The sequence below is a fragment of the Mixophyes fleayi genome, chromosome 7 (genome assembly GCF_038048845.1).
Source record: "Mixophyes fleayi isolate aMixFle1 chromosome 7, aMixFle1.hap1, whole genome shotgun sequence".
Taxonomy (NCBI): Eukaryota; Metazoa; Chordata; class Amphibia; order Anura; family Limnodynastidae; genus Mixophyes; species Mixophyes fleayi.
Window position 1 is genome coordinate 110,118,769 of NC_134408.1, and position 12,212 is coordinate 110,130,980.

The 12,212-nt window shown below is 41.6% G+C and overlaps 1 protein-coding gene across 2 annotated transcripts in view; it reads left to right on the top strand.

The window, feature by feature from the left end:
* Window positions 1-12,212, top strand: part of SPAG16 (sperm associated antigen 16) — a 696,430-nt gene that overhangs the window by 334,200 nt on the left and 350,018 nt on the right. The gene's annotated exons all lie outside the window — the stretch shown is intronic.

The window sequence follows — 12,212 nt, forward strand, 5'->3', positions numbered from 1 at the left end:
AATTATCAAGTTCCAAAAGTAGGAGTTTGTTCCCTGTAGCTAACGCCATCTGAAGATGGCATTAGCCGTTCTAACCTATGGGGAGAGCATCGCAGGAGATGGATCTTCGGATCCCTTTCCTTCAGGCTTCGTGCTCTCCCCATCGCATAGGAACATAGAAAATTGCGATCACTTTACTATGGATTATTCACTTGGACAGTCTCCTATCAGAGACCCTGTCCCGGTTAATCAATTTTAAGAAATTGCCACATTAATTATTTTTTTATCATTGCGATAAGAAATGAAAATTAAAGTGAGCAATTTAAGTTTGGTCATAGTTAGTCCCTGCTAGTGACCGGTGGTGGTCATATTTCCGATGCTGAATATGTCAACACTTCTACTGTTCACACCAAAATAGTGACTGTGTAAAGGTTGGCATTTTCATTCTCTCCACATGTTTAAAATGTAGACATTGTTACAGTAGTAATGTCAACAGTCTAAATTGGGCAATAAACGAGTAATGCCAGCGGCACAAAATAGTTATAAAAAACTTGCAAAGACTAATAAAGCCCCCTCCCCCAGCCCCTCTCAACACACGTGAAAACTCCTGCTGGAACCGGGTGACCGCCAGCCGCTGGTAAACAAAGGGTTAAAAATGAAAAACCCAGTAACACTAGTGCTGCCACTTGCAGAATTAGGGGGACATAATGCATGGGGTCCCCCCCCCTGATTTTACTAGAACCAGCAACTAGACCGGAGCTAGCGGCACTATAGCAGGGGAATCCGCAGGGTGGGGTCCCCCTGTCATAATGTCAACCAACTCCAGGCTGGTCAGCACATGGCTGGATTCTCTAGGGAAGTAGGGTCCGCAAAAAAATTGTGCCCCCCCCCCCCCTCCTAAGAATACCCAGCCCTATGCTGAAAACACCAGGGAGTAAATGTATTAAGCTCCGGGTTCTTCAACACCCGCGAGTTCTGCGTCTTTGGCATTTAAATTTAAAGCGGGCTGCCTTGTAAAGGGAAGTTTCCCTTTACAAGGCAGCACTGCTTTAAATTTAAACGCCGAAGACGCCGAACTCGCGGGTGTTGAAGAACCCGGAGCTTAATACATTTACCCCCAGGACTCTTCCCGCATCCCTAGGCGGTGGGTGTGGGGTAATAAAATATATTTTGTTATTAAGCACTCCCTTCATGTTGGTGCAGTACAGGTTCCAGCATGCCCAGGCTATTAACAGTTTGGGTTCGTTGGTGCTTGTAATACTATACATGCTGGCACTTGGGGAACCACAAGTGCCCTGCCAGGGCCTGCTGCAACCTGTAGTGCCCCAACACATAATTCAAATAATCCAAACACCTTGTTTCCCCCAATACTTTTATTTAAGAAAAATAAAACACCCCTCCAATTCTCACCAACCACCAGGTTCTTGCTTCATCTGTAATGATTCCAATCTTCTAAGCTTTAAAAAATAAATAAAAAAAAATATTTCAGAGGTCTGTGGCTGTCCATAAAAAAAAGACCTAATAAAATGAATTCCATGTTGTCAAAAAAAATCTTCTGCTCTTCTAGTTTGAATAACCCAAATAATCCCACCCCACACTTTTTTGTCTCCATTTTGGTCGACATATTCAGCGTCGGAAAATTGTACCCAACCTACTAGTGACAGAGTTCTGTGCAGCTTCTTAACCTTGCAATACATCTTTCTAAATCTGTCCAATTAATTATTCATTTGTGCTGTATTTTCAGTAGAAAGATTTTTTTTTTTTCTTTTACAATACTTTCTTTTAGTCATGTGAAAAGAATGTTATTTGCATTGGCTTTTTTTTATTACTTGTCTAATGTAACAAGTTATTTATTATTATGATATTTCATAATTTAGTAGTATGCAGAATTTTTCATGTATGGTTTCCTGTATAATCAATAGTTACTGCTCTCATAGTAATTTTGATATCTGGGACACATGATAACAAAGAGACTTTTCCAAGGTCACACGTGTCTCTCTGTGTCATTATTTTTACAATTATTCAACTTATTTCTTGTACTGGTCTCTTATTCCCTTATAAACCTGACATTTGCACTCTAGGCCATGGCTATAATACGGTACTATTATCTCTTACCTTAATTGGTGATCATGTGCCCACTTTGAAATCCCCATGTTACTTTTTCTCTACTGTGGATGACAGAACCTTAGCCTCAGTCATAAGTAGCAAGCCCGTGTCATGCTTTCTGACAGCAAAGGTTAAAATGGCTCAACTCCACAATGACCTTTTTCTCCTCCTTCTCAGTAAGATGTTCAGAAGGGAGCTTGTAAGTGTGTAAGTGTCATCCATCAAATGCAAGATTGCGAGAAAACATAATAAAACTTTAAAATACCATAGGTGAACGGCAGCATATCACAGCCGTACCGTCAACTGTCTCTCCTCCAACAGGCTGTGATAAACAGTAAATAAGAAATAGCCACTAAATAACTGCCTTAGCGAGCGTAATCTCTCTCCTCAGCAGCTGAAAAGAATGTCGTATTTCATCAAGAAGCTCATTTCATAGTATGATAACGCAGCGCTCCTTCACAACAAATGTGCCATTTCTTGCCAGGCCTGCACCAGACCAATACATTTAGTGGCGTGAGTTTAATGTTGACTTTCACGATTGATAGGAAAACAGGTTATCTGTAGGGAATACTAACATGGATACTCTAGGTGCTAGGTATATCTTTGCAATCTTTTACTATTTTGAAGATAGGAACAGAAAAATTATTTCATTGTGTGGAGCAGAGATAGGCAACCTGTGGCATTCCAGCCGTTGTCAAACTACAAGTGCCATAATGCTCTGTCTGACGGCTATATTGTACAAAGGAATCTGCTCAAAGAGGATTTTTACCTTCAATTTATTTGTTTTTACATGCAAAGTAAATTGCTTTACCCATCTTGGGTTTTTTTTTTCACCAACCCCCCTGTATCATTTAGGCTGATGTATACAATGCACAGAACATAGCTGAGCTGTGTTATATACAGGGACATCAAGTGAAAGATTTTGGTTGGTGATATAAAGGATTTGTCGTTAAACACAAAATGAATTCCTAGCTAATTAGTTAAAGATGCAGGAGAGTACGCATAAATCAAGAAATTTAAGTTCTAAAAGTGGAAAACCCCTCTAAGTTTCAAATATACCCAAAAGTAGGTTGCACTATAACTAATTTTGATTTTTAAAAATATGTGTTGGCTAAACCAGCGCAAAAGCCAACAGCTGGATGACTCTGATCTCAATTCTCTAGTTTAGAAAGCACTTCTCAAACACAATTATACAAGAGAACACAATGGGTATACAGTCAGGGCCGGATTAACCATAGGGCTAACTGGGCTACAGCCCAGGGGCCTATGGCATCCAGGGGGCCCTTGAAAGTGCTCAGCAGCAGTATTGATCGGTCGGGGGCAGGGTCGCCCCCGGCGCGATCAGTGCTGCTGAGCACTTTCACTGCGGTCCTTCTCCGGCGTGCTGTAGTCGTAGTCTCCTGAGGAGATCTCGTGAGTCTCACTCTCACAAGATCTCCTCAGTAAAGAGAGTACAGCGCGCCGGGGGGGTAGGGGGGGCGCGGGCAGCTCTGATCACGGGGGGGGGTGCGGGCAGCTCCGATCGTGGGGGGGGGGGGCCCTCACGGGGGAATGGAGGTACCCTTAATTGATTGGCATGTGGCGAGTTCCTAAATAACCAGTAAAACATTGATGGTACTGGCACCTAGAAAGGGACAAATGGAGAATATCCAAGCATACTTTTAATAATAATATTTTCTTTACAATTCAGCAAAATTGTGGAGGGGAAATAGTATTCGTCTTTTATGAAAACAAAGAAATATTGTTATAATTTACTATTTGGTTGGCATATTTCAAGAAATGTCACATTGTTCCACTTGACTAACAGTATCCACTTCGTCTGCGCCTGCCATTTGTAATCCACATATGGAGCATCTCTTATGACAGTCCAGCAATAGTCTGCTAGCATTGTTCGCTTCCATTTTCCTTTATATCTCTTCTCCAAACGCCGAAATGTCCTGATGAAATCTCTCTCCATACTACAGCTGTCCAGGAAAAAGTCCAGGGGATAAATGTATCAAGCTGAGAGTTTTCCAGCAGGTTTGAAAAGTGGAGATGTTGCCTATAACAACTGATTAGATTATAGCTGTCATTTTGTAGAATGTAGTAAATAAATGATAACTAGAATCTGATTGGTTTTTGAAACCCGCCGGAAAACTCTCAGCTTGATACATTTGCCCCCAAATGAGACTGAAGGAAGTGTATTTCTAAGGGCATGTTGCAGCTCAATTCTGATAAGATAGCAATAGTTACCCACTTCTTTATACTTATCTGCTCTGTTGTTCCCCAAAATGTGCTTGCTTACAAGTTTGAATGTATCCCGAAAGGTTTTCTCATCACCTCAATTGATCTAGTCAAAGTGTTCATCCTTGAGAAGCTCTCTCATCTATGAGTCAATGAAAATACCTTCCTTTCTTTTGGCTTCACTAAGTCTAGGGAATTTGTCCTTAAGGTAGCTGAAAGTTTTTTCTACACAGAAAATATCACGTGGGGCTTTAACAGATGCTAGGATCACACTGACTAGCTCAAAAACAGCACATCCAAACAGGAAATAGAGGCATCAGCTGGAAATGGCTGCGTTGCCACACAAACTATGCGTTCATTGATAAATATCCCCAAACTAAGCAAAACATGCTCTAAGTCCTATGTACTGTATCATGGAAACAAGAGCTTATAATCCATTTTCACCCCCTTTGGCATTTTTCACACTTTACTTTTTTACATCCTGAAATGAAAATGGATTTATTCAGTGATTCTGACCACTGATCAAAAATACATACTCTGTAATTAATGTCAAATAAAAGAAAATCATTACATTACAAAACCATATTTTATGGCTTTATAGAAACCCAGAATCAAAAATTGTGTTTTGCTTTATACACACACATACACTAAGTTATCCAGATCAAAAACCAAAACACGGGGGCAGTGAACATCTCTAATATAAATAAATATATATATATATATATATATGAGAGTGAGATATCTATATCTATATATATATATATATATATATATATATATATATATATATATATATATATATATATATATAATATTAGGAAAGACTGATAGATACAGGCAGGGTTGAGCTTACACACAGACACGTAGACGCAATTGGTTAGTGGAACAGCCAGTGCAGTGCTTGGGAGGAAGCTTAAGTAGCTGACTTGTGCTGTGGGTAGCAAGACTGGTGCCGACAAGTGGCCAGTGACTAGTTAGGGGACTAACTGTCTAGCAAACATTAGGGACGCATGGACTCGTAAATATTGTTTGGTGTGCTTGCTGAAATTAATGAAGTGACTGTATGTTCCATCCTGACGAGAATAAACATCAAAGTGTTTCAACAAAGCTGAGTGAGGAGCATTTTGTTTGGCATGCTTTTCGCAAGTGGTGTCATTGTTGGATATGCAAAACGACAGCTAGATCTTGCTGCCCCCCAAGCCTACAAATCCAGGGTGGTGAGCTATGTAAAATCTCCTTACTACAAATATATTTGCTGCAAGCAAAGGTGTTGCAATCGTTAAACACCAAAAGCAAATGTATAAAGTTTATTCTGTTGGTTGCAAGAAGTGCAAAAATCTGCTTATTACAAATGTATATTTGCTGCAAATGTGCATAGGTGATTCAAACCTTAGTCACAAAGCAAATGTGTAAATATATTTGATGATTGTAAGTGTAAACTACAGGTGACATAGCCTTTTCCATTAAAAACTGTTTAATTTATGCTTAGGGAAGCAACATTTCGTTTATGCCAAAACAGCAATATGGAGTAACTCTTGAGGGCTTTGATAAATGTGGCCACTACGCAGAAGGAGTAGCACGGGACATTGCTGGGGGTAGCTGCTACACAACAAGCGCAGCAGGCCCAAATGCTGCAGGTCACAAAAGGCCAGATAGAAAATACAAAGCTTTTGCGTGAAGTGCTATCTCAAGTGAGGCAAGTACACGTCGTGTCTGAGGTGTTTGTCTTGCAGCCTTTGAGAATGTCGCCACAAGACTTAAATGGCCGCCAGGAATCTCGGCGGAAAAACTGGCGCCATATTTGAGTGGTGAAGCTCAGTGGGCTTATGTTAATTTGTCTAATGAGCAGGCTGCTGTCTATCAGTAAGTAAAGACTGAGATTTTGGTCTGGATAGGTATGACAGGACCGGGGAGAGCTCAGCGCTGCCATGACTGGCATTATCTCCCAAGAAAAGGGGTTTGCTCACAGCTGACAGAACTCTCTAAAGTGATAGAGTTGGTTTCAGCCAAACGTCAATTGACCTTGTCGTATGGTGGAGATGCTGGCAATTGACCACTGTGTCCGTGGCCTTGAACTGAGCTTACAGAGATGGGTGCTACAAGCGGATAAGCAGTGTTACGAATAGCTTGCTATCGCGATAGACCGTTATTCCGCACTGCAACACATGTCTAAGGCCTCAGAGGGGAATCCAAAGCTATTGCTTAAGCAAAAGTAGACACCATGGCTATCGGAGCCCATAAGAAAAGTTTCCCCACCTGTCTGTTTTGAATATGGTGAACCTGGGCATTTCCATGCTGAATGTCCAAAGCAACAGGAACCAATGGATTGTTCTTTGGCTCGGCTGGGATCAGCTTTTCCTAGTTGCTACGCCATGTGCCTGTCCATTGGGAGTCTGTCAATATTTTGAGTGACTGTCCTAGTGAATCAGCATGCTATTATGGCCCTGATGGACTCAGGAAGCGATTTGACATTGGTCTCTAATTCTGTGGTTCTAAAAGAGGTGTCTGCAAGGTTACCTACGGTGAAGGTGCTGTGCATTCCTGGAGCTACTGCGGAATACGAGCAGATTTTCCTTCCAATTACCCTAAAAGGCCAAATGGATGAGGTAGTGGCTACCATAGCCCTAAATGTACCGTTCCCCCTTATTCTGGGACGAGACTATTCCCAGTTCTAGGAGGTTCTTAGTGACTGCATCCGGCAAGACATGTCGGCAACTGATACACCGGCTGAAAGTCCAATCTTAAAGGAACCTGTCCAACTCTCACTGGGCCCGGGAAAAGAGACAACAGAACTGTCGTTGAAGGATTCTGAATACAGGTCCACGACCGCTACTCGTCCCAAGTCTTGCCCAAGGAAACAAAAAGAGATATTGAACCAGTCATTTGCCAGTGACACTGTCATGGAGATTTTGGAGTCACCAGAGGAACTGATGACTTTTCCCCAATTCCAAGGCTTATTTCAATACAGGACTTTGCTAAGGACCAACTTAATGATGCTACCCTAGAATATAAATATAAATATGTTGTGAAAGTTAATGATATGGTGAAAGCTGCCAGGCCGGAAGAAGGTGTACCTTATTTCTTTTTTAAAGTGGATTTGTTCTATAGGATGGTGGTTGTTCAGGGTAGAAAAGGTGAACAACTGTTTAATTTTAAAAGTGTTAGGAACCCCTCCAGCCAGTACATCAAAACCCGGAGTCTACTGTGAAGTCTGGTTTTCACTGGAGCCCCTAGTGGTGGGGACAGACTTGGCCGCAGACAGCTGAGGGTCATGAGTTGTGCACTGACTGGGGAGAACCCAGCGATAGCGTATAGGAGCAAATAGCAGAGTGAAGTCCAGGCAAGGGTCGAGGGCCGGCAGCAGACAGTGTATCCAGTAGACAAGCCGAGGTCAGAGGTCACAGGCAAAACAGCAGCGTAGGAGTCCAGGCAAAAGATCAAGGGGCACAGGCAATCAAACGTGGTCAGGTATCCAGGCAAGGGTCGGCAACAATAATCAAATCCAATGGTAACAGAGAACAAGGAATACAGCAGGCTAGTATGCAGCAAAGCAGGAACTATAACCAGCAGGAAGGCTTTGCCCCTTCCTGCCTTAAATACCAGCATGGCCCAATGGGAGAAAGGCAGCCCCAGGGGAGATAATTAGTCAGCTGGCCCCTTCTCAATTTGCGCACGCGCCCGACTGTCCTGAATGCCGGAGCGCGACGCTGCACAGTGAACACGTCCCGACCATTGCCTTGGCAATGGCCGGGACAAGCCAGAAGTGACGTCCCAGTCGTCATGACGACGGCCGGGACGAGAGGGCAGAGAGCGGCTCATGACAAAAAGGCATACACATACATCTTTGTGGGGGTCATTTTGGAGAGGATACGACTCGGGAAAGAGTACTACTATGCTTTTACGCACCAGGAATACATATGGCAGTAAAAAGGTATTGCTTATCCTGCCCAGAGTGTAAAAATGCCTCTCTGGGAACTGATTTTAGCGCCTCATTCTTGTATAAAAAGATGAGACAAATAGGTTCCGCGGGGTAACAACACTTAGGGGTATATTTACTAAACAGCGGGTTTGAAAAAGTGGAGATGTTGCCTATAGCAACCAATCATATTGCAGCTATCATTTATTTAGTGCATTCTACAAAATGAAAGGTAGATTCTGATTGGTTCCTATAGGCAACATCTCCACTTCTTCAAACCCGCAATTTAGTAAATCTGGCCCTTAGACAGTTGACAGGAACGTCAGAAAAAGCATTATGACACTTTAGCAGTAGTTCATATTTTCTACAGGGGCGACAAAATTTTAGAGATGAGCGGGCTCGGATATCTGAAATCCGAGCCCACCCGAACGTTGCTGATCCGAGCCGGATCCGAGACAGATCCGGGTATTCCCGCCAATTGCAAAACTGAAACCGAGGCTCTGAGTCATAATCCCGCTGTCGGATCTCGCGATACTCGGATCCTATAAATTCCCCGCTAGTCGCCGCCATCTTCACTCGGGCATTGATCAGGGTAGAGGGAGGGTGTGTTAGGAGGTCCTCTGTCCTGCTATATCTCGTGCTGTGCTGGGGAAATAACAATGCACAGCACAGCACGAAAATTTTTAAAAAAGTTATAAAAAAAAGAAATTTTAAAAAAAATATCCAAAAACAATCCTGCAGTAGAAGTCCATTGGTACTGCAATATTACAAAGTTCACTGATTCTGCAGAATAGACTGGGAATTAGTGGAAATGATTGTTATTGAATGTTATTGAGGTTAATAATGTCCACTTCGCCTAGGTTGACGAAGCTAAGGGGGAGGGGTATGTGGCAATAGGGGCAGTTTGCCACACATTAGTAAAGGAAAGACTAATAGATTCCCTGAGAATCTGCAGGCTGAGGATACAGGCATGGTTAAGTCTGCACATTCTCTCATGCACACACAGTACAGGTGAAGCACCTGAGTGTAATTGATTAGTGGAACAGCCAGTGCAGTGCTTGGGAGGAAGCTTAAATAGCTGACTTGTGCTGTGGGTGAGAAGACTGGTGCCAACAAGTGTCCAGTCAGGGGTCTAACTGTCTAGCAAGCATTAGGGACGCATGGACTCTTAAATATTGTTTGGTGTGTTTGCTGAAATTACTGAAGAGACTGTTGTTCCATCCTGACAAGAGAATAAACAGCAAAGTGCTTCAGCAAAGCTGAGTGAGGAACATTTTGTTTGGCACGGTATATATACATAAGTGTGTGTGTGTATATATGTGTGTGTATATGTATGTATGTATGTGTTTATAAATATATAAATATATATATATATATATATATATATATATATATATATATATATATATAGTGTGTGTATGTCCACCGAATATCTGGAAATAAGTGTCCAAAAGTCCTATTATAATTCACTACAGTTAGTACTGTCTTAGAAATACTGAAGTGCCCGTGCTAAAATTTACTTTTCTTAAATTACCGTATATACTCGTGTATAAGCCGAGTTTTTCAGCACATTTTTGTATGCTGAAAAAGGCCACTCGGCTTATACACGGGTGAACTTACCTGGTCTCCTGTCCCTGAGCTGTTAACTTCCGCAGTGGAACGCATGTGCGTTCCACTGACAGGAAGTTGTGTATTTGGAATGCAAAATGCCGAACTTCCTGTCAGCATGCGTTCTACTGCGGGGGTAAGTAAAAGACTGAATCTTCTACGTTTGTGTGCCTGATAAAAGCGGTTTGACATTGGATTTAATCACAACGCTGGCAGAGAAGTGAAGGACCCAAGGACTGCATCAGTAGACAGCACTCCGGGACTGGTGACTATAAGTTCGCCCTGTGATAAGGTTGTGATTATTTGGTACTTGTTAATTTAAAGCTTTGTAATCCTATCAGTGCCGAGTGTGTTTCACAATAGAGCACAGTTGCTTTTGTCAAGATATTTTCCTAGGTGATTTTGTCAGGCTGATAGATAAGGCTGCCTCTGGGCAGTAAAAGAGTTAAGCATAAACCCGTTATGTTCATGTCACTTCGTGAAGCCCAACCCATCTCATTGTCTCTCATCTTGCCTCTGGCATCTATGTGAGCTAGGAAAAGTAGGCAATTATACACAAATGTTATTACACTAAACAAATATATATTAGAAACATAAGGAACTGATAATGAAATATTTGAACATATTTTCACCAAAGTGTTTTTCTTAATGAAAGATCTTGGAGTCTTCTTCCATGGTCAGAGGCAAATCCACTAATAGAAGGTAGCAGGTAGCTTGGATTTGTAGAAGAGCAACATAGCTCTGATGAAAAAATTGCAGGGGTTCTCTCTCTCTCTCCCCCCCCCCCCTCCCCCTAGGGTATTGTTTAAATTATCTTACATTTATTTATGTTAGGTTGTACCCAATGATTTTATAATCATTTATTAATCTTCCTTGTCATGTACTGTTATTTATGCTTTTGCTAAAAAAAAATTCATAGATTTAACCTATCAGTTTTATTTAGGTTTTTGTGGTTAAATTAGCGCTGTTTTGCCCTCTTTTTTTCTTTGCCTAGTTGGAGTTGCCAGGTCATTTCCAAATGATCTTATCTTGTTTTTTGTGTTTCCATGTGCATAGAATCCCTATAGAAATGTTTGAGTTATCAAATCGTTTGTTAAGACTGTGATTATCCCGATTGTTTAGAACTCTGACTGAAATGACAGTAATTAAACAGAAGTGAGCTTTTAAAAAAAAAAAAAACAATTACCAGTAGCTACTGCATTTCCCACACTAGGCTTATACTCGAGTCAATAAGTTTTCCCAGTTTTTTCTGGTAAAATTAGGTGCCTCGGCTTATATTCGGGTCGACTTATACTCGAGTATATACGGTATACATAAAACCCAATGGCAAAGTGACCAATGTTATTTGTGATGCATACTGACCTTTTTTATGTACATTTTATGCAGCAATCGTTTTATTAGATTGCAAATCGATATGCATGATTAGAAAACACTAATTGCATGTTTACCAATATAACACAGTTACTTGGGCTATATATATACTGGATGGAGCACATTTTACATGAATGGCACGATCAAGCTCCTCTCATATGTCCTATAGTAAGATGATGTAAAAGGCACAGTCTCACCACCGCCGCCTCTCTGCTCCGTCTTCTCCCCTCCACTAACTGACACTAGTAAGTGGAGGGGAGGAGACGGAGCAGAGAGGCGGCGGTGGTGACAAAATAGCCTCTTCCCCCCCCCCTCCCCGTGCATCTGAATGCTGTGCGGTGGCCGTGACAGGTATGGTCAGCGGTCGCCGCACAGTTTTAAAGTCTTTTAGAATTCTGTGGCGCCCTCTAGAGCCCGGCGCCCTAGGCAAGTGCCTAACCTTGCCTAATGGGAGCGCCGGGCCTGAATATATGCACCTCTATATGAAATAAACCTCATCAATGTTTTACATGAAGAAAATATTTTATAACCAACAAATGCATGTTCTATACAGTATATGAAACATACAATTCTAAGAAGTATTGAATTAAATCTATACATAACACAACATGCACGACACAACCACCGCACTTCTTCCTGCTCAAGTCTCATTTATTTACATTTACATAAAAGCAGTACCCTCACCGCCAATCATAACAACTGTGATCTATCATCAGTTCAAAGGTGATGACGCAGGAGTTTTCAGTGATGTGGAGGATTAGCTGTTGTACCCTCATCAGATCACCAGTTTCTAATCCTTAGGGGGCTTTTGTTTTTATATATATATATATATATATATATATATATATATATACACTACAGTACATATGGCTTATACAAATCCAGTATTCCTTTCTGAAATGACAAGAGAATTGTTTATGTGAATGCTTTGCTTGTTAAACTTTGATCTGCTATTTGTGTGGCTGTTGAAACTCTTATACTACACATGAAAGGGGCATGGTCCATTTTT